At 41.3% G+C, this 22,331-nt stretch overlaps 1 protein-coding gene across 1 annotated transcript in view; it reads left to right on the plus strand.

The window, feature by feature from the left end:
* Positions 1 to 22,331, plus strand: part of syn2b (synapsin IIb) — a 372,959-nt gene that overhangs the window by 244,584 nt on the left and 106,044 nt on the right. The window lies entirely within an intron of this gene.

The raw sequence follows: 22,331 nt of genomic DNA on the forward strand, positions 1-22,331 counted from the left end.
AAGTAAAGCTCCAAGGGAACCATGTGACTTGTCTGCTTTTCATTAACGGCTCCTCAGTAAATTACCTTTCCAAACCAAGTCTTGCACTGATGGATTTGGCTTTTCATGTAACACTTCATCACCTCCTAATGAGGTATGTTGTAAGATGAAAAACAAGAAAAATTAGCTGTGAATATGAAAAATATCATTTAAGCTAGGCTGTGTCAATAATAGGTAAAGTGCAATTGGTGTTTTTACAGTTTAATAAGAATATCATTGCATTGTTTTAAGCTATAGTTGGGAAATTCTGTATATGCATTTTGCTTCCTGTTGGCAAAATGGCTAAAATATCTGCAGATATAGCAAAATTCTGTTTGTTCAAGTGCTATTTGAAGGAATTTGAGATATTTGTTAAAAAAGTTATGAAATAGTATATAAATCTTATTATTTTTTCTGGCACAGTTAGTGAGAGTACTGGTACACATTAAGCACACAGCAGACACTTCCAAGAATGGGGCAAGAGGTGTCTGCCATGTCTATCAACTGGATAGTTGTGAGGGGCTGCACTCCTTTGTCCACAAGGCTTTTGATTGCTCAAAGTGCATGGCCTCAAGGTTCTCAGTACCATCCCAACTTCTCCAATTTGAGAGGCAGTGAGGCAGAAACTTGGACTACAATTTGGTTTTGGGGAATCTGGCCTCAGGCATGGAGACCGCAAGTGCTATCCAAGTCCTGATGAAGGATCTTGGCTCAAAACATCAACTGTTTACTCTTTTCTGTAGATGCAACCTGGCCAGCATTTTGTTGCTTTGGATTTCCTGCATCTGCAGATTTTCTCATATTGAAGACCTATCAAATATAACCAACTGAGTATAATTAAGGCCATAATGCTGGGAATGTTGGTTTGGGGGACAACAGTGTTGTTAGTTCACTTATCCTTCCAGTGAGTTTGGAAGATTTTGCAGAGGCAACTGGTAGTATTTTTCCAAAGTCTTTAAGATGCCTACTGTAGATAGTTCAGGCCTCAGAAGAATGTAGGAGGGCAAGGATCACTGGACCATTGGAGATCATGAACTTTGTGCCATGGATCTTCAATGCTCAAAATTTCAAAAAGGCCAAAGTAAACCGGTTATCTAAGTATGTGTGTGCTACCATATACTACCATAACTGGTGGCAGGGCGGAGTTATGTCTCTACCAGAGGAGTTGTAAGACTCTCCTTTCCGCCATTAGCCTACAGGTCACCCTCGGGCAAGGTGAAGCACCTACTTAGCCACCTGATTAGTGTCATGTGAAGCCATGGGAGCAAGTGGTGGATGGTCGTATGAACTGTTGGTACATATCACACATGCTGGCAGTCAATCTCTGAAGACTATTGATAACAACTGGGGTCACCCAGCTTATAAAGTCACTGCCCAGAAGAAGGCAATGGAAAACCGCCTCTGAAGAAAAATTTGCCAAAAACAATCATGGTCACGAGGCCATGATTGCCCATGTCATATGATTGGCACATAATGATGATGACTACCCTGAGATTCTTTTTCTTGTGAGCATTCAGAGCAAATACAAAGAAATACAACAGAATCAATGAAAAGCCACACACAAAAAGACAGAAAGACATCCAATGTGCAAAAGACAACAAACTATGCATATACAAATAGAGAAAAGGCAAAATAATAATAATTTCTAAAAAGCAATAAGTATCAAGAACAGGAGATGTGGAGTCTTTGAAGGTGAGTCCATAGTTTGAGCCAGAAATTAATGAGTGGAGAAAATAACAGTCCTGGGTGATGTTTGGGTCCTTGGCATTTCATGTGAGAGGAAATTTTAAGCAGGTAAAGTCTGATTTACAGATGACACGTCCACTTTATGAGATGATGCAGTGCAGCGATCTGTCCGTTGTTCTCCATTGTAAATGATAAACACGCTGGGGCAGCGCGGTAGTGTAGCGGTTATGCAACGCTTTATAGCAGCCAATGGTAAGATTGGAGCTCAGTTCCCACTGCTGTCTGTAAGGAATTTGTACATTCTCCCCGTGACCACATGAATTTACTCAAGGTGCTACAGTTTTTCTCCCACATTCCAAAGGCATACCGGTTAGATGATTATGCCTGAAAGCATAATGACACCTGTGGGCTGTCCAGCACAACTGGCTGATTTCATTTGACGCAAATGACACATTTCACTATCTGTTTTGATGCATTTTTGACAAAGAAGCTACTAATTAAAAATCTTTAAGAGCCTTTTTCCTCAGTCAACCAAAGGTTGCTGGCATGACTTCTTAACCAAGAAATAACTCTGCAGATATGGGAAGAGATCCCTGACCAACAGAGTTCCACCATGAACCTTGGTTACTAGGGGTGTAATGCAGTGCCCTAGAGCCAGGTTGATTGGGACGTTTGTCTTGAGAGATGATCCTCTCCTGTGCTTCATTGTGAGCATGTCAAATGGAGCTTTTGAGCTGTGCATAATGAACAAGCAAATATAAACAAGAAACTGCAATGACATCTGTAGTACCCTGGCTTTGATGGGAATTGATGACTGATATTGGGATAGCACAGTTACACAGCGTTTTACAGTACAGTTGACCTGGGTTCAATTCCCAGAAGTTGTACATTCTACCGGTGACTGCATGGGTTTCCTCCAGGTGCTCCAGTTTCCTCCCACAGTTCAAAGATGTACCGGTTGGTAGGTTAAATGGTCATTGTAAATTGTCCCGTGACTGGGGTAGGATTAAATCATGGGGTTGCTGGGCAGCAAGGCTCAAAGGGCTGGAAGGGCTCATTCTGTGCAGATGTCAATAAAACAAATAAATAATACAGACCAGCGCCAAGTCCTCTTCTTTATGTCCATCAAGCCAACCTAAAAATCATCATGAGCATTGCTGCGAGAAGATCAACACTGAAGTTCTCAAGGACCCCACAAAGGTGGCTCATCTTGGGTAGCACCTCAGACGTTGTCAACACTCAGGAGGCTCAAAGTATCCTCAGCTCTTGGATTGCAGGAAGTCCACCCTAATTAACAACTTGCAAAGAGACTTTTGGCTTCTCTAACACAAAAAAATCAAAACTGATAAATGAAACTGACCAGGAGATTGAGGAGCTAATATAAGGAAAATGTAAGATGTTGTTGGATTGAAAGCTCCACTTTTTCTTCAAGGGGAAAGAGGAAAAGAAGCAGCTTCACTGGCACCTGAAGGCAGAAAATTAATGATGCAAAAAATTATGAGAAGGAAGATAGAGAATAATGCCAGAGACACAGCAACCCATTGACAGCCATGACAGCTTCATCCACCTATGGTCCAAACACCCAAGGCCCTTTCTCATTGAGAACTAAAAAATGGAAGCGAAGAAACACTCTGAAACTCTCCTCGGTGATGGCTCCGCCCTTGAGATGAGCACCTTGATGACTTCCCACAGCAATCCATTCACTCCAGGCTTGCCATCAGCCCTGATCAAAAAGAAGTTGAAATGCTGATGTCCCAGAAAAAAAAAACAATAACAAAAATGTAGGGGAGCAGGCACATTCCTGCTGAAGTTATAAAACATGGGCATGAAGAGCTCCAGCCTCAACTACACATCCCATTGTTCATGCCTGGAAAGAAGAAGATGCTCCAGAAAATCTCTTGAGAGGTCATTATTGTGACCCTCTTCAAGAAAAGAGAGAAGTACTTCTGTGATATCTTCAGGGATGTCCTTAACTGTTTGTCACAGTGTTCTAACCCATCTTCTCCCAGTGACTGAAGAGCAGTTTCATTAAGCAGAGTGTAGATTCTGCCTGTCTCATAACACAAAAGGGATGATCTTCACTATAAGAGGAATACCAGGAGAAGTACCTTTCTTACATCACTAAAGCCTTGATTCCATCAGTGAGATAATTCATCACTTTTTTTATGTTCTCTGTGTGATGGCAAACTAGCCTGAATAGTAACCAACAGGTCTACAGCAGGGTCCGTCCCAGTGAAGACTGGAGAAAAGGCAAGCAAGGGGATTGGGGCTGACTGGAAATCAGCATAAGGAAGGTGTATCTGTCTGTTAACATTCAACCAGTTTGGCAGAGCTGCTTGGGTAGGCTGCAGTGACTAATCTTCTGAGGATCACATTTTGCAGAAACGAAACAATTTATATCCAATGGAATGTGAAGCTGATCCTGTTTCCCCATCCGTGGTTACAAAAACAGGCATGTGATGAATTCCAGGCGCACACATGCTGAGGCAGACAAACTTTGCAGAATCTCTAGGCACACGAGGAAAAGCCTGAAATTGTTACTTGATTATAAGCCCAAAGGCATCCTTATTGTTGATGGAAATACTGTTCTGTGTACTGGCTAGACACAAGAAAACATTAAATTCCAGCTAAAAGAAATGGCCAAGGCAGAATTGTCAAGAAACAAATCATGTAATTGTCACTAATAGGGCAGGGGTTGGTATACAGTGTAGAGTAGAGATAGAAGGACCCCTTTACCCTTGCACTGCCTATCACATCATACACTAAAAGGTTCAAGGTTCAAAGGTTCACTTATTCTCAAAGTATGTATGCAGTATGCAGCTCTTGAGGTTCACCTTCTCCAGATAGCCAAGAAACAAAGAAAACCGTAGAAACAAACTCCTCACCACACTAAAGTCGCCCAATTTCAAACTGCAATGGCAAGAAGAGCATCAACCACCCCCCCCATGCAGAAAAACAAATTGGTGAACTGCGAGAGCATCAAACCTCAGCCCCTCCCAACAAAAACCATAAGATTTGCACCAAAATTAAATCGTCTCAGGTGGCAACCAGAAAGAATGTGTGAAAACACAGAATTTAAAAGACATACAACCAAAAAAGAGTCCAGTCCAATCCGTAAATCACAGAACTTCGCCTCAAGGGAGAGGGAGACCACTCACACGTAGAGGCAGAGCAGCAAGGGAGAGAGTCACACTTAGACATCTTATCCAACTACATCAGGCAATAGACCATCACCCATGGACACCTTATCCGGCAACATCATGTGCCAATATCTTACCCCTTTTTTAAGGTTGTGTTTGCCTGTGATCTGCTTCAGCCTTTTCTTTAATAATGGCTAGTTACTCTGACCAAAGTTTCCTGTTCCAAAGCAGAAATATTATCTCAGAAGTTAATAACTCCAAGGTTCATTTTACAATCAGAACATTGAACAGTGCAGCACAGCGTAGGCACTTTGGCCCACAATGTTATACCGACCTTTTCACCTACACCAAAAGCCATCTTACCCTTCCCTCCGCATAACCCTCCATTCTTTATTTCAACCATACATCTATCAAAAAGTCTTTTAAATCCTCTTAATGTATCTGTCTTTACAACCAGCCTGGCAGTGTATTCCTTGCCTCCATTGCTCTCTGTTTGATAAACCTACCTCTGCCATCCCCCAAACATTACAATTAAGACTTTCATCAAAAACTGCCCAACAAGCAGCTGCGAATGTGATTGAAATTAGTGTATGAAGTCGACTAGGATCACAGACTTGTAGAATTCTAAAATGATACAATATGTCACACCAGCTCCAGCTGGTTGTTTTCCCCTATTCTTTCCCACTGGCCATGCAAACTCATTCACTTTAAGCCTTTTACTAATTTCCTTGAAAATTTAATATTGTAATTACTTTCAGAGGTTTTCTGAAAATACCTTTCAGATCGTAACAACTCACAGTGTATCCTTTTCATCGTATCCCTTTTGCCTGTCACTTTAAATCCATGACCTTCGTTATTCAATATTTCTGCTACAAGAATCATAAGCCTTTTACTTAAACAATAATAAAGGTTTTCAACATCTCTTTCAATTTCTACTTTTAATGTGAGTTTCTTAAGAAACATTATTTTGATTGATATGAACTTATTTATCCAATTTGTACTTGAGAGTTAATCACTTTGAACAGCAAACTTGGTTGATAAAACATCTCTACTAAGTGCAATCACAAATAGAAGTAGTAGCAGTCATGTGGTCACTCAAGTCGAGTAAGGTGTTCTCCTAAGGAGCTGTCTCTGGTCCTCTGGTTACTATAGAGACCGATCCAAGATCCACATATTCTGGTGCCGTGTGAGCAAGAGGAAGTGGTGGCTGTGGTTAGTGACTGGGTCAGGTACTTAGTTACTGCCTGTAATGCCTCTGACATTTACGACAGCAGTGAAGATCCTCCAGCTCTGTCTGTACAGAAGGATTCTTCATTGCTGTTCCTGTAACAGTTGTTTTATGACCTGTCAGGGTTATTAACCCTGAGCTGAGCTCCCGAACCTGGAGGACTGGCGGACCACTCTTGGTTTGGCCTCTACCCTTTGACCTGTTTAGCATGGGTGACCCTACAAGAGCTAAAGCTCAAGGCCCTGACTCCAGCCAACATAGTTCTCCAGGACATTGAAGCACGCAAGCCTCCAAACCCAATGACGAGGTTGTGGTCCTCTTGGTGGACTGCGTCTTGTAGCTGATAGAAAATTTCACATGTTTAGAACATTAAGAACAACATGTTGGGAGAAAAAAAATTGATATAAATGAGGGAATGAAAAGGATGGTGTTTCCTTTCATGACCTTTGGACCTTTATTCCTACCAAGATGGTGACATTACAGATCCAATGAATATGAAGATTCAAGAATTGGAAAGTGTGGTCGAGATAACTATGAGGGTCCAGTAGAGTTTATCTCCTGAAAAGAAGATAGAGAAATTGAGAAAGGGAAGATTTAGACCGATGAAAGTCAGAGTCCTGATGAAGGGTTTCAGCCCAAATTGCCGACTGTTTACTCTTGTCCATAGATGCTGCCTGGCCTGCTGAACTCCTCCAGCATTTTGTGTGGGTAGCAAATGTAATGACACTTTTTAATTTAGTGAGAGCAGCAAGCAATGCATTTAAAGGTTACATCCCAAAATTATTGCCTGTTTTGAGATTTAAAAATAAGTTTTATTAAGGCATTATACAAATCTGTATTTTGCAATCATAGTGCAAGTTTTAGATACATTCCCATCAAATAAAGACATACTTAGATTGCAGAGTGAGATTATAGCAAAATAATTACTACTTCTCTCATTATTAAGGACAGAACTCATTTTGTAATTCTGACACGTTACTACCTACTCGAAATTGGGCATGAATCCCCCGGGAATATGTATCTGCTAATAAAAATGCAAATTGGAGCTGTAATGTCCCTAACGGCTCATTCAGGGTAGGCATTAAAACTGAAAGCATATCTGATGCTCGGTCTTAGTGAAAAATTATGCCATAGTTATTAATCATTTAACCTGTCTAACAAGCAGAATTTATAAGAGTACCACTGCAGCAGTGCAGTTGGAGCAAGACATGAGGCAGGGAATCACAACATAATTGTAATGCAGACAGAGTGTGTATGTTACTGAATACATCACAGCAACTCACGAAAGGCTAAAGAACAGATGGAAACAGAAACCATAGTCTGCAGTAATAAAAGTTTTATGACCTGTTGTGATCCAGTCAAAAAAATAACAACAAATGACATAAGAGGTACAGACAGGCTTTATCCTCTGAGATTGGGTGAGACTAGAACTAGAGGTCGTAGATTAAGGTGTAATGTTTAAGGGGAACATGAGAGGAAACCTCTTCACTCAGAGAATGGGTAGAGTGTGGAATGAGCTGGCAGCAGAAATGGTGGATGTGGGTTCGATTTCAAAATTTAAGAGGAATTTGGATAAGTACACGGATGGGAGGGTTATAGAGGGCTGTGGTCAGGGTGCAAGTTAACAGGACTTGTCGGTATAATAGTTCAGCACGGAATAAATGGGTTGTTTCTGTGCTGTCGTTTTCTGTGATTATGACTCAATCAGCGATCTCCAGGGGTTGCAGCGATTGAACACCACAGGTGATCCTATCTGTGTGAACAGATTAGTGGCCTGCACTGGGCTTACAAAGTGCAAGTTTGCCTGCCTTAACCTCTTAGATCCCTGCTGCCATTGTGATTGCCCCTTGCAGATCTAGAAGAACGTCTCATTAATTTCCCTTTGATTTCCCTCCTCTCTTTGAAAGCAAGCAGGACTAGAATTCTCGAGCCCTGGCCACCTCCTTGTGAAGTTTTTATGCACCTTCATAGAAACCCGTGTCTAAGTCTAAAAGCATATTATTATTATTATAAAGGGGAGAAGTTATAGGAAATGAATGTCTGTATGGATTAGTGTCATGTCATCTGTTGTGGGTATAAAACACTGAGAACGGCATTTTATACCCAATGATGAAAGGCTGGAACTACTGCTGGTTCCAAGGGACACGGCTTCTTGATACACAATGCAGGTTACTGGTATAGCAGTGGTCAGGTCCTAAAGAGTTCACACAGGGAAGAGGAAAAAGGAAAGTTAAAATGGTGAGGTAAAGAAATGCGGCCTTCTCCCTGTTAAAGATTTAAGCAGTTACATGAAGCTGGGTTAAAATTGTTATTACGTAAGTTGATGGAATCATCCTTAGACATGCTTGATAAAATTCACAAGGCAAGAGAATGGTTAAATTGTGCACAGTAAGCTCATACAATTAGCTGCATAATAATGAAATCGGCTCTTTTAATGTGTGGAGAAAGAGACAAAGTATTGAACAGAATGTCAAAGATCAGATTACGCTTTTACCCCAAATCCAGCAGCTCCGACAGGACCTGTTCAAATCACTGGACTGCTGTTTGAATCCAGAAACTTAGCATTCAGAGATAAAAGTGTTACTAACTGAACCACAGCCAGTGGTGCTGTCTAATTAAAGTTCTAAGTAAATTTATTATTTAAGTACATATATGGCACCGTATACAAACCTGAGATTTGTTTCCTTCCGGGCATACTTAGTAAATACAAGAACTGTAATAGAAAGACCACACCCAACAAGTTGGACAAACGACCAATATGCAAAAGATGACAAACTGTGCAGATGCAAAAGAGAAAAAGGAATAATAAATAATAAACAAATAAGCAATAAATATTGAGAACATGAAGAGTACTTGAAAGAGAGTCTATAGGTTGTGGGACTGTTCAGTGATGGGGCAAGTGGAGTTGAGTGAAGTTATCGCCACTGGTTCAAGAGCCTGATGGCTGAAGGGTAATTACCGTCCCTGAACCTGGTAGTGTGAGTCCTGAGACTCTCGAACCTTCTTCCTGATGGCAGCAGCAAGAAGAGAACATGACCTGATGGGGAGGAGGGGTCCCTGATGATGGATGCTGCTTTCCTGCATCAGCACTATGTGTCTATGTGCTCAATGGTGGGGAGGGCTTTACCTGTGATAGACTGGGCTGTGTCCTCTACTCTTTGTTGGATTTTGAGGTCCAGAGTAGGTGAAATCTGACTGAGCAGTGTCATTCTTTTTGGAGAAATAAACCAATTCTTAGACCTTCACTATGGCAAGGTGGAATCACATATCTATTTCCAAGTGGATACCTGTTCCGTCCGCTGTAGATGTGCGATTGCTTTATGTCAGGACCTCTCAACAGAGGCAATTCTAATTTGAATCAGGGTGTGCGTATGCCTCAATTTTCAAATGTGTTATTGCTTCATCTTTTGTATTGTAATTTGGCTGGCTGGAAAACGTCTATGTTAGCTGAGTATGGAGAATAAAAAATCTCTGTGCAATCAATATAACTACTTTGTCTTTGCAGCCTTGGATAATAAATTGCCACATCGAACTTTACTTGGGATCTGGCATTCATCTACCTGCCAATAACGTGTGCATCAGTTTTATATTTGCATTCATGATCTGGTACTTTCGGTTAAGCATATTCCTACTTCTGGCTGCTCAGCTTTCTTCCAAGAATAGTAAAACAAAGCAACAATGTTTTCTGCACTGGAGAAGGCCAAGGAGGTGTGGACAGGCTTCCAATTTCTGTTTATTGCATTCACAAAATTGCTGCATACTGCTCTCACTCAAGTGAGGCTGCTCGTACTGGGGAACCATGGATTGGACACCGTTTTTTATGATGTAACTCATTCTAGACCAAATAGGCATGGGTTTTTAGCTACTCATCTAAATCTTAGTCCCTTTACTGAAGTGAAGTAGGTGCTGGAAATCTGAGATTAAAAAAAAAGAGAAAATGGCAGCAGAAATCAGTGATTGTGGGTAACAAATGTCGAGAGAGGAAACGAGGTAAAGATGGCAAGGGGAGAACCTGAATGATGGGAATTGAAAGAGTGAGCTGGAACTTTCTCAGCCATAATCCTTATCCCTCAGTGGGTCAAGCAGTATCTTTGTGATCAAAGGAATGGTTAACATTTCAGGTCAAAACTCTGAATCAGGACATAGATTTCCTTACATTGTAGGAGGAGGCCACTCTGCCTATTGAATCAATGCCATTGCAAGACAAACCCCTTTCCCCCACTCACTTACAGTAGCCTATTGCCTCTCTTAAGCTTTTCAACTCTTCCCGGATTCTCCTGTTCCCCTGCACTTCTCTACACTTGGGAGAAGTTTCAAGTTTCCTGTTAACTTTACAATCAGCACATCTTTGGAGTGTGGGAAGAACCTGGAGCACCTGCAGGAAACTCACATGATCACAGGAAAAATATGCAGACTTTGCAGAGAGAGCACCTGAGGTCAGGATAGACGCCAGGTTCAGGACCATTGTGACACCAGTGCTAACTGGTGTGCCATTTAGTGAGAAATATTGACAGTAACACCTTCAACTAAAGAAATCTGACCTGTGTATACACAACATAGCACAGTAACAGGCTCTTAGGCTTACGGTTTTATGCCAATTCAATTAAATTAATAATTAAATGCCCAATTTCACTAATCTCTTCTGCCTACACAATGTCCGTATCTTTCAATTGCCTGCACATTCATGTGCCTATTTAAGAGCCCTTTCAACACTTGCTTCCCCTAGCAGCACACTCCAGGCACCCACGACTCTCTGCGTAAAAGTAAAACTTGCCACCTCACGTCTCCTTTAGGCTTTACCCTTTCACCTAAAATGCATTTCATCCCTGAGAGAAAGATACTGGCTGCATGCTCCATCTTTGCCTCTCATCATCTTTTAAACCTCCATGAGGTCTCTGCCACTCCAGAGTAAAGAACCCAAGTTTGTCTGACCTCTCCCGATAGCACGTGCCCTCTAATCCAGGCACCATCTTTGTAAACCACTTCAGTGCCCTCTCCAAAGCCATGACATCCTTCCTGTAGTGGAGCAACCAGAACTGAATGCAATACTCCAGATGTGGCAGAACCAGAGTTTCATAAATCTGAAGCATAACTTATTGGTTCTTGAACTTAATTCCCAGATGCATAAAGGCAAACATGCCATATGCCACCTCTTCTGCCCAGCTTGATTTTGTAAGCCTAGCCACAGCTGACTGCTGAACTGAGGCTTGATACTCAGCATCTCCAATAGCTTTACAAAGGTCATGTAAAAGCCAGGTTAAATGCTGCAGACCTAGACTTCATAAGAGAGTGGATGTCCCAGTTCATGCATGGCTTCTGTTTTAGAAACACCCATATTGTCTTCTTTGGTACACGGTCCTCAGCATAGTTACTGATAAAGTCTGTGATGGTAGTGGCATGCTCATCTAGGCTGACAGCTGAGCCTCTGACCATGGAGCAGTCTACCTACTCAAAGAATCTCATCTGTTTCCTCAGACCAGGCAACATCCTTGTAAATCTCCTCTGCACCCTTTCTATGGCTTCCATATCCTTCCTGTAGTGAGGCGACCAGAACTGAGCACAGTACTCCCAAGTGGGGTCTGACCAGGGTCCTATGTAACTGCAACATTACCGCTCGGCTCATAAATTCAATTCCATGATTGATGAAGGTCAATAGACCATACGCCGCCTTTTCTTTTCTGTATTGCCCCATTTTAGCTTCTGTTCGGAGGTGGGGAGTAACAAAACAGCCTGGTGGTCTGATTTACCAAAGTGTGGACAGGGAATGGCTCACGAGGCTCTCTAGCTCCTTCCTGTACTTTGATTAATCATTTCTTGAGATGCAGCTCACCAGGCCTCTTCAATGGTTGTATAACAATGGTCCAAAGTGTTTGGTCCTCTGGCAGGACAGGAGACATGCTGGTATTACCATGGTAACTCACTCTTGAAGTTGACCTGGCTGAAGTCACCGGCAATGATGAAAAGAGCTTCTGGGTATCACATTTCAAGCATCTGACCATAGAGTGCAGTTGACTGGGTGCAAGCTTTGTGTCTGTCTGAGGTGGGATGCAGACTTCCATCAGATTAGCTGAAGTGAATACCCATTGCAGCTGTTATGGGTGACACTTTGCTGTTAGATATTCCTTGTTGGGTGAGCAGGAGCTCATCAGAACTATCAGATCTGAGCAGTACAAGGAATTGACTAGGAAGCAGATCCCTCCACCTCCTTCTTTGCCTGAAGGCACCGTACAGTCTATCCAGTGAGTTGACAAGCCCTCGGTTGAATGTCACTGTAATATGAAGTGGGTGGAAGCCATGGTTCAGTGAAACGTAGCACTCAACAGTCCCTAGGTACCCTTTGGTTGGTCAGTCTTGCCCTTATTTCATCAGGTTTGTTCTCAGTGACCTGGACATTGCTAGTTAGTCGTATTCTGGGGAGAGAGGTCTTTAACCCATACTCTTCTCACTTCACCAACATCCCAGCCCTCTTGCCACACTTCTGAGGTAACTGCTGGTTCTGAGGGCCAAGCCACCTTTGGATTTTTCTTGTAAATATGTTAGTTATACCCACCTCTATCACCTCCTCTGGCAACATGTTCTGCATATCCATCACTCCCTCTATTAAAAAGTTGTTTCTCAGGTCCCCTTTAAATTTTTTCCCATTCACGATAAATCTAGGCCCTCGAGTTTTAAATTTCCCAGTACCAGCAGTAAGTGTGGATTGTAGCAATTTCTAACCATTCACCTTGTCACTCTCTTCACAGAGCAGTATTTCCTTTTCATTATTTTTTAAATTTAATATGTTTCCACTTGAATTGTATTTTTATTCTGTGCATTTCCATTCTCTGTTTTTGATTCAAACTTCTAGCCATCCTTTTCTGATACGATGGGATTATTGTAAGCAACCCTAAGCTGCCTTCAATTTATTGATATACAGTACTGTGCAAAAGTCTTAGCTATATCTATATATATATACACACACACACACATATATATATATATATATAGACTTTTGCTCAGTAATATAATGTTTACAATATTCACACAAAATGTTTATAGCTGTTCCCGCCAACAGACTGGTGGATTTTATTTTGAATATTCCATTTAAATTTGCCAATTCAGTAGGCTAATTTTACAAGTGCCTTATGCTAAATTTACTCTCCAAGTCACTACACTTGGCATTGGCCCTTCTAGGCTGAGCTATGGCCAGAATCATCCCACCTGCAGGCTCCTCTTCACAGCCAAATAATTTCAGCTACAGGCCATTTGTGATTTGAACACACACACAAAGAGCAGGAGGAACTCAGCACGTCAGTCACATGCAGAGGGGGAATAAACAATTGACATTTTGGGCCAAGAGCCTTTCGTCAAAACTGGAGAGGAAGCCAGAATACGAAGGTGGGGAGGGGAGGAGAGGGGTGGGGGAGAGGAGATAGAGAAAAAGCTGGGAAGTGATAGGTGGAAGTGGTAAAGGGCTGAAGGAGAAGAAATTTGAAAGGAGAGGACAGTGGACCACGGGAAAAAGGGAAGAAGGAGAGGCACCAAAGGGAGGTGATAGGCACAGTGGAGGAGAAGAGAAGAGGTAAGATGGGAGTCAGAATGGGGAAAGTAAAACAAGAAAAGAGGAAGTAAGGAAGAATTACTGGACGTTAAAGAAATTGATGTGTTTATGATTTGTGGTTTGAAATCTTCTTGGGTACATTGACATTTTTGTGATTAATGGTTAATTCTGGAGCAATAAAATGGAAAACCACAATAAATGTAAGAGAAAATACTTGGCAACATTTTGCATCTTAATGGAGGTACTGTGTTTGTTCATTTATCATTGACGTTAGGACTAGAAGTTTGTATGACGACAAGTTTCAGATCAAAAACTATAAATCAACTGAACAGTCTGCAGGGTTCTAGTTGAATAATCAATGGAATAGATTTTACTTTACATATTCCATTACATTTGCCAGTTTATAAGATACGTGCTGCAAGTGCTTTGTTCTGAATTTACTCTCCATGGCATTTCACTTCTGTGGATCAGTAGATTTCACAGAAGAACGTAACATAATTGCTCAGGCTAGTGAATGTGATCCACCAGTTCTTGAACCTTCTAGTTGTGCAGTTGCACACAATGAATTATTCTGAGTGTGCATTACTACAACTTAACAGGATTAGACATTGGCTCAGTAGGAGAAGCCAGAGAGTGGTAGTGGAGGATTGCTTCTCTGAGTGGAGGCCTGTGACTAGTGGTGTGCCACAGGGATCAGTGCTGTATCCATTGTTATTTGTCATCTATATCAATGATCTGGATGATAATGTGGTAAATTGGATCAGCAAATTTGCTGATGATACAAAGATTGGAGGTGTAGTGGACAGTGAGGAAGGTTTTCAAAGCTTGCAGAGGGATTTGGACCAGCTGGAAAAATGGGCTGAAAAATGGTAGATGGAGTTTAATACAGACAAGTGTGAGGTATTGCACTTTGGGACAAACCAAGGTAGAACATACAAGATAGATGGTAGGGCACTGAAGAGTGCAGTAGAACAGAGGGATCTGGGAATACAGATACAAAATTCCCTAAAAGTGGCGTCATAGGTAGATAGGGTAGTAAAGAGAGCTTTTGGTACATTAGCCTTTATAAATCAAGGTATTGAGTATAAGAGTTGAAATGTTATGGTGAGGTCGTATAAGGCATTGGTGAGGCCGAATTTGGAGTATTGTATGCAGTTTTGGTCACCGAATTACAGGAAGGATATTAATAAGGTTGAAAGAGTGCAGAGAAGGCTTACAAGGATGTTGCCGGGACTTGAGAAACTGAGTTACAGAGAAAGGTTGAATAGGTTAGGACTTTATTCCCTGGAGTGTAGAAAAATGAGGGGAGATTTGATAGAGATATATAAAATTATGATGGGTATAGATAGAGTGAATGCAAGCAGGCTTTTTCACTGAGGCTAGGGGAGAAAAAACCCAGAGGACATGAGTTAAGGGTGAAGGGGAAAAAGTTTAAAGGAAACATTAAGGGGGGCTTCTTCACACAGAGAGTGGTGGGAGTGTGGAATGAGCTGCCAGATGAAGTGGTGAATGTGGGCTCACTTTTAACCTTTAAGTAAAACTTAGACAGGTATATGGATGAGAGGTGTATGCAGGGATATGGTCCCGGTGCAGGTCAGTGGGACTAGGCAGAAAAATGGTTCAGCACAGCCAAGAAGGGCCAGAAGGCCTGTTTCTGTGCTGTAATGTTCGATGGTTCTAACTCCAATGCATGATAAAGCCTTTGTTCTCACACAGTGTGGATCATAACAGTGGGTAGATGTGAAGTTAAGCTTATAATACGTTCAGGATGTCAAACTTGCTTTGATTCTCCTGACTGCATTAAGAAGTGGATATCAGAGAAATAGAATGTGTGCAGACTCTGGCATCTACCTGACTCAGCCTGGTTTAGTGCCTTCCCTCCAGACAATGTCTCACCATTGCTGTCTTAGTAATTTCACTGTTTTTCCCTTTGCTTAATAACTTATTTCTTGTGTTTTTTTATCAAATAGTTTTGACTGATAGCTGTTTAAATTTAGTTTTCAGTCTTAACATGTAGAAGTCCTCTAATAATAATTTCTTCATACATTTTAAGTACTTAACTTTCTGAACTTAAAAGCTTTGCATCCTCTAAAACTTTCTTATCTTTCCTTTGTACCTCGTGACAATAAGAGCTAGCATTAGAGAAATAAAAGAAATAAGAAAGTAGTCCAATAACATTTCAGAGAAACATAGAAAACCTACAGCACAATACAGGCCCTTCGGCCCACAATGCTGTACCAAACATGTCCTTACCTTAGAAATTACCTTGGGTTACACATAGCCCTCTATTTTTCTAAGCTCCATGTACCTATCCAGGAATCTCTTAAAACACCCTATTGTATCAGCCTGCACCACCATCGCCGGCAGCCCATTCCATACATTCAGCACTCTCTGTGTTAAAAACTTACCCCGACGTCTCCTTTGTACCTACTCTCAAGCACCTTAAAACTGTGCCCTCTTGCGCTAGCTATTTCAGCCCTGGGGAAAAAAACCTCTGACTATCCACACAATCAATGCCTCTCATCATCTTGTACACCTCTATCAGGTTACCTCTCATCCTCCGTTGCTCCAAGGAGAAAAGGCCAAGTTCACTCAGCCTATTCTCATAAGGAATGCTCCCCAATCCAGGCAACATCCTTGTAGATCTCCTCTGTACCCTTTCTATGGATTCCACATCCTTCCTGTAGTGAGGTGACCAGAACTGAGCACAGTACTTCATGTGGGATCTGCCCAGGGTCCTATTTAGCTGCAACATTACCTCTCGGCTCCTAAATTCAATTCCACGATTGATGAAGGCCAATGCACCGTATGTCTTCTTAACCACAGAGTCAATCTACGCAGCAGCTTTGAGCGTCCTATGGACTCAGACCCCAAGGTCCCTCTGATCCTCCACACTGCCTAGAGTCTTACCATTAATACTATATTCTGCCATCATATTTGACCTACCAAAATGAACCACCTCACACCTATCTGGGTTGAATTCCATCTGTCACTTCTCAGCCCAGTTTTGCATCCTATCAATGTCCTGCTGTAACCTCTGACACTTCATATTTCTTTCATCATGTTTACAATTACCTCATACCATTAAACTAGATCCTGTTTTTCTCACAACAACTTTAGAAATCACTCTGTTTATGTAAGGTTTGCTGTCCTTTTTCATGATAATTTGTTACACTGTATGGCCAACATCTACAAATCTTTGCTTTATTTCTACCTTCTCTTCCTTGCACTACTCCAGCCTATCCTCTGGAATATGCTTGTTGTTTTAGCCTTTGCTAATATTAGTTACCTGCCTCAATCAGCTTTGTTATGCTTTTTAAACAAAGGTATCAGGCTTACAGGGTTAGGCAGAATCACAGGAGTGCTTTGTAATTCATTACGGAAGCCATCATTTTGAAAATTAGCTACTAAGGCTCCTTCATGACCCATGATTATCTTTGTCCATTTAGAACAGGAATTTTGTCAGTTTTAAGTTTTGCATATTTATCTGAAACACCTGCAGACTGAGTTGTCCTTGGCAAATATAAGACAATTTTCTATCCATTGGGAAATCAAGTATTCAAGATGTCGGATCTTTAGTTTAAAAATTGAATAAACTGTGAGAACCAGGCATTATCGCAGAAGGGTCACCAGAATAAGAAAGATGATGCTAAGTTTCAATTATTGGTTCTTGCAATTTTGACTATTTGCCTAAAGTGGAATTTTAGGAACTTCAGCTTTACTTGTACCACAATGTTATTGTTAAACTAAACTCAGTATGCCAGGAATGAATCTGCATATTGTATACCCAATCAAAAATTCACAAGTACTCGTTGGCTCCCACTCCGTCACAATGGTTCTCTCAAGTGATGCTATGTCTTAGTTTGGAGAAAATTGGAAATCAAACCTTTGAATCTATGTTTGATTTTGAGAAAAGGTGGGGTTCATTTCATTGTTACTATCATTTGAGTTAATTGATAGACTTCCTCCACAATTTAATTGTAAATTTTGGTATATTCTTTTTTCTTTGCTGGCGGTTTGATGTTTACCTTTAGAAGCTTCTTGTATGATGCATGGCTCCGGGGTTGAACACCAAATGGGTTTTTTCCCTCTCTTTACTTTGCTTTAGTAGGGTTTTTTTCCTTCTTTTTGTCACCAAATTTTTTGATCTTTAAAACAATGTTTTTTTTCCCTTGAGACTTTGTAAGTGTTACCTACTTTGATGTACTCTTCTTAATTTTGGATGGTAATAATAATAAAAAGATTTGAAAAGAGAAAAAAAATTCACAAGTACTGACCAAATCGAGGCATGGGGTCCAGGCCCCAGAATGTATTGAAGTGACTGAACCCAATGATTGAACATCAATTTAGGCGTCGAGCCGGATTGAAAAGGTCAGGTTGTTGGGGTCTGAGGCGAGGGATAGACCATTTCAGCTCACTCCTCCGCAACATTTACTCAGCTCTGCACAGAACTGAAGATCGGTGCACAGACTCTTTGCCGATTTCAGTTCAGAATGCTATATGCTTGCTTTTATTGTTTGCTCGACTTGTTTTTTCCTTCTCTGCACGTTGGGTATTTGCCACTCTTGTTTTTTAATGGGTTCTTTTGGGTTTCTTTGTCTTGTAGCTGCCTATAAGGAGATGAGTCTCAAGGTTCTGTAACGTTTACGTACTTTGATAATGAATGCACTTTGAATTGTGAACTTTGAGAAGTGGTCAGGGTGAGTCTGTTAGCCACCCTTTATGCTGGATTTGATTTTGTACATAGTTCCGGTTGAAGGGGAGTGGTGTGACGGGAATGCCCAGTCACCCAGTTAGACGAGCAGGATCGTCACTTAGGCCACGATTAGTGTAAAATGTCATCAAATGTCTGTTTAAAGCAACTGACTGGGACACCTGAACATGTGAGCTGATAGTGGCAATTTATAGATCATACAGGAAAGGGCCTGTGGTTATTTACTTGCCACATAAATGATGAAAAATGAGTAATCTGGTTTCACTTTCTGTTTGTATGCAGTTAACCAACACCAATTTAATGGTGATTGCTTATTTTACATTTTTTGAAAGTGTTTTTAATAGTTTTCAATTGAGAAATCTTTTCTGCATTATTCTGAGCTGTCTGTGTATAGATTTAAAAAGGTGTCTCTCGCAAACTTCACCAATTGCTTTCAGTTTTTATCTCTCTTCCAAGTAATAACAGACAGAAAATGCTGGAAATGCCCAGCAGGTTCTACAGCATCATGCAAGGAGAAACAGAGTTAATGTTTCAGGTCAAAGAGCGAAAACAGTTGTTCCGGTTCTCTTTCCATAGAAGCTGTCTGACTTGATGAGGTTTTCCAGCACTCAGCAGTTCAATTTTATGTCAGAGAATACATTCAGTATACAAGCTGATATTCTTGCTCTTCACAGACATCCACAGAACAGTGAGGGAATAAAACCCAAGGAACAAATGGCAGAAAAGCATTAGAGCCCCAAATTCCCCTTCCCCCTTCCCATGCACAAGCAATCCTTAGGTTTGCTAAGCCTATTGGGGAGAGTTTAAACTAGGATTGCTGGGGGGGGGGAGGGGAGTGGGAACCAAACTGAAGAGAGGGAGGAAGAGGCGGTTGGCTCACAAATAGAGAAAGCTTGGGTACAATGCGAGAGGGAGGATAGGCAGGTGATAGAGAAGGGACCAATGGGAGGCATTGATCATGTGGAAAGTCAGGCAACAAAGATAAATCTCCTGGACCTGATGGAATGCACTCTCAGGTTCTGAAGGAAGTAGTTGGAGAGATTGTGGAGGCACTTACGATGATCTTTCAAGAATGGATAGATTCTGGCATTGTACCGGATGACTGAAAAATTGTAAATGTTACTCTGCTATTTAAGAAAGGTAGGAGGCAGCAGAAAAGAAACTAAAGACCGGTTATCCTGACATCAGTGGTTGGGAAGTTGTTGGAATCGATTGTTAGGGATGAGATTACGGAGTACCTGGAGGCACACGACAAGATAGGCCAAAGCCAGCGTGGTTTCCTGAAAGGAAAATCCTGCCTGACAAACCTACTGCAATGCTTTGAGGAAATTACAAGCAGGATGGACAAAGGAGATGCGGTAGACATGGTGTACTTGGCGTTTCAGAAGGCCGTTGACAAGGTGCCGCACATGAGGCTGCTTAGCAAGATAAGAGCCCATGGAATTATAGGGAAGTTACTAGCATGGGTGGAGCATCGGCTGGTTGGCAGAAAACAGAGTGGGAATAAAGGGATCCTATTCTGGCTGGCTGCTGGTTACCAGTGGAATTCCACAGGGGTCAGTGTTGGGACTGCTGCTTTTTACTATATATGCCAATGATTTGGACTATGATATTAATGGATTTGTGGCTAAATTTACAGATGATACAAAGATAGGTGGAGGAGTGGGTCGTGTTGAGGAAACAGAGAGCCTGCAGAGAGACTTAGATAGTTTAGGGGAATGGGCAAAGAAGTGGCAAATGAAATACAATGTTGGAAAGTGTATATTCATCTACTTTGGTGGAAGAAATAAACAGGCAGACCATTATTTAGATGTGGAGAGAATTCAAAATGCAGAGATGCAAAGGGACTTGGGAGTCCTTGTGGAAGATACCCTAAAGGTTAACCTCCAGGTTGAGTCGGTTGTGAAGAAGGTGAATGCAATTTTGGCATTCATTTCTAGAGGTATAGAATATAAGGGCAGAGATGTGATGTTGAGGCTCTATAAGGTATTCGTGAGACCACACTTGGAGTATTGTGCGCAGTTTTGGGCTCCTTATTTTAGAAAGGATATACTGACATTGGAGAGGGTTCAGAGAAGATACACAAAGATGATTACAAGAATGAAAGGGTTACTGTATGAGGAACATCTGGCAGCTCGGGCTGTATTCCCCAGAGTTCTGGAGAAAAGGGGGGATCTCATAGAAACATTCTGAATGTTAAAAGGCCTGAACAGATTAGATATGGCAAAGTTATTTCCCATGGTAGGGGATTCTAGGACAAGAGGGCAAGACTTCGGGATGGAAGAATATCCTTCTAGAACTGAGATGCGGAGAAATTACTTCAGTCAGAGGATGGTAAATCTGTGGAATTTGTTGCCACAAGTGGCTATGGAGGCCTAGTCATTGGGTGCATTTAAGGCAGAGATAGATAGATTCTCGATTAGCCAGGGCATTGAAGGATATGAAGTGAAAACAGGGGAGTGGGGATGACTGAAAGAATTGGATAAGCCCATGATTGAATGGCATAGCAGACTCAATGGGCCAAATTGCCTACTTCTGCTCCTATATCTTATAGTCTTAAGGTAATTGAACTCTGAACTCCGACACCCCAAGTTCAGAGATGTGGTGATAATGTAATCCAAACACTATATCCGACGTCATTAACTCATCTTTTAAATACAGAATGTGAGGTTTTTGTGAGTTACTCTTTGGTCTCCCCTTGTAGTTGTGCTGCTCAGTCAACGCTTAGATAAACTCACATGGCCTCAATTCAAATAAAATTGCACCCTGATATCTTTGTGTCAGTTTTATATCTTTCACATCTACTGGGAGAGTAAAACCATTTTAGGTGGAGCTTGTTAGGTCTCCTTCAGACAATATCAGCAAGCAAAGGCATCAGTAATTTATAAACACGAGATTCGTCAGATGCTGCAAACCAGAACAAAATGATGGAGGAACCCAGCAGGTCAGGCAGCATCTACACATTCTTCTACCAGAGATTTATTCCAGGTTCGTGTTCTGGTAGTCCTTTTATTTAGAATGCACTTCTTGAGTTTCTTGTGGTGTTTTCGTAATCTTAAAGCTATGTTCTACTGAGCATGCCTTTGTGTGCAGTGAGATATTTTTCTCAAGTGATTTGGGTCCGTACAATAATATGAAACACAGTGTTGACATTTGTCTTCAGTAAAGCCTGTACTTGATTTTTGACTAATAATTGCTTTGAGCTTGATCAGACCAGATTTTGAAGAGAGAGCCGTTGTGTTTTGTAACTCCCAAACATAAAACTAACTGAAAGGAAATAGGAAGCCAAGAATGTGCATCCTAGCTTTGTTTTTCTTCAAGCAAGGCACACATAATGACGGTGTCATAATGATGGATGTCATTTATGTATGTTTACATATAATCCATAATAAATTATTTAAACAACAAAAAATACTTAATCAAACAATATATTTATGATATCACTCAAATATTACTGAAATACTAAATACACATCACTCCTCACTCCTTAGCTATAAACTACAACTCAATATAGAATGCATTGAAGAGAGAGAGAGAGAGATTCTCAATGTCAGGGCATGAAGAGATACGGAGAGAAGGCAGGAGATTGAAAGTGAGAGTGAAAATGGATCACACATGATGAAATGGTGGAACAGACTCGTCAGGTCAAATTGAACAATTCTGCTCCTATACCTTATGGTCTCATTGTCTCATATACGGAAGGCAACCTACATAAAGGGTGAGTTCATCCCGGTGCTGGGAAAAATGGGGGAACTGTAGTTTCTGCAGCGTATTCCAACCATTTTGGATGGCCATGTAGACCTGAGACAGTGTAGGGTCTTTTCTGCTTTCCCTTTAGATCCTCCGTGCTGTAACAAGCAGATTTTTGACATGCATTAGGGAGACTATGTCAAGAGAAGTACCCTCTATTGTAAATTTTTCAGGCATTTCCTTTCCCAAGGGTAAATGGGACAATCCATCAGCATTTCCATGATTAGTTGTCCTCCTGAACTCGATCTTATAATT

The sequence above is a fragment of the Hypanus sabinus genome, chromosome 19, assembly GCF_030144855.1.
Source record: "Hypanus sabinus isolate sHypSab1 chromosome 19, sHypSab1.hap1, whole genome shotgun sequence".
In the NCBI taxonomy this organism is placed as follows: domain Eukaryota; kingdom Metazoa; phylum Chordata; class Chondrichthyes; order Myliobatiformes; family Dasyatidae; genus Hypanus; species Hypanus sabinus.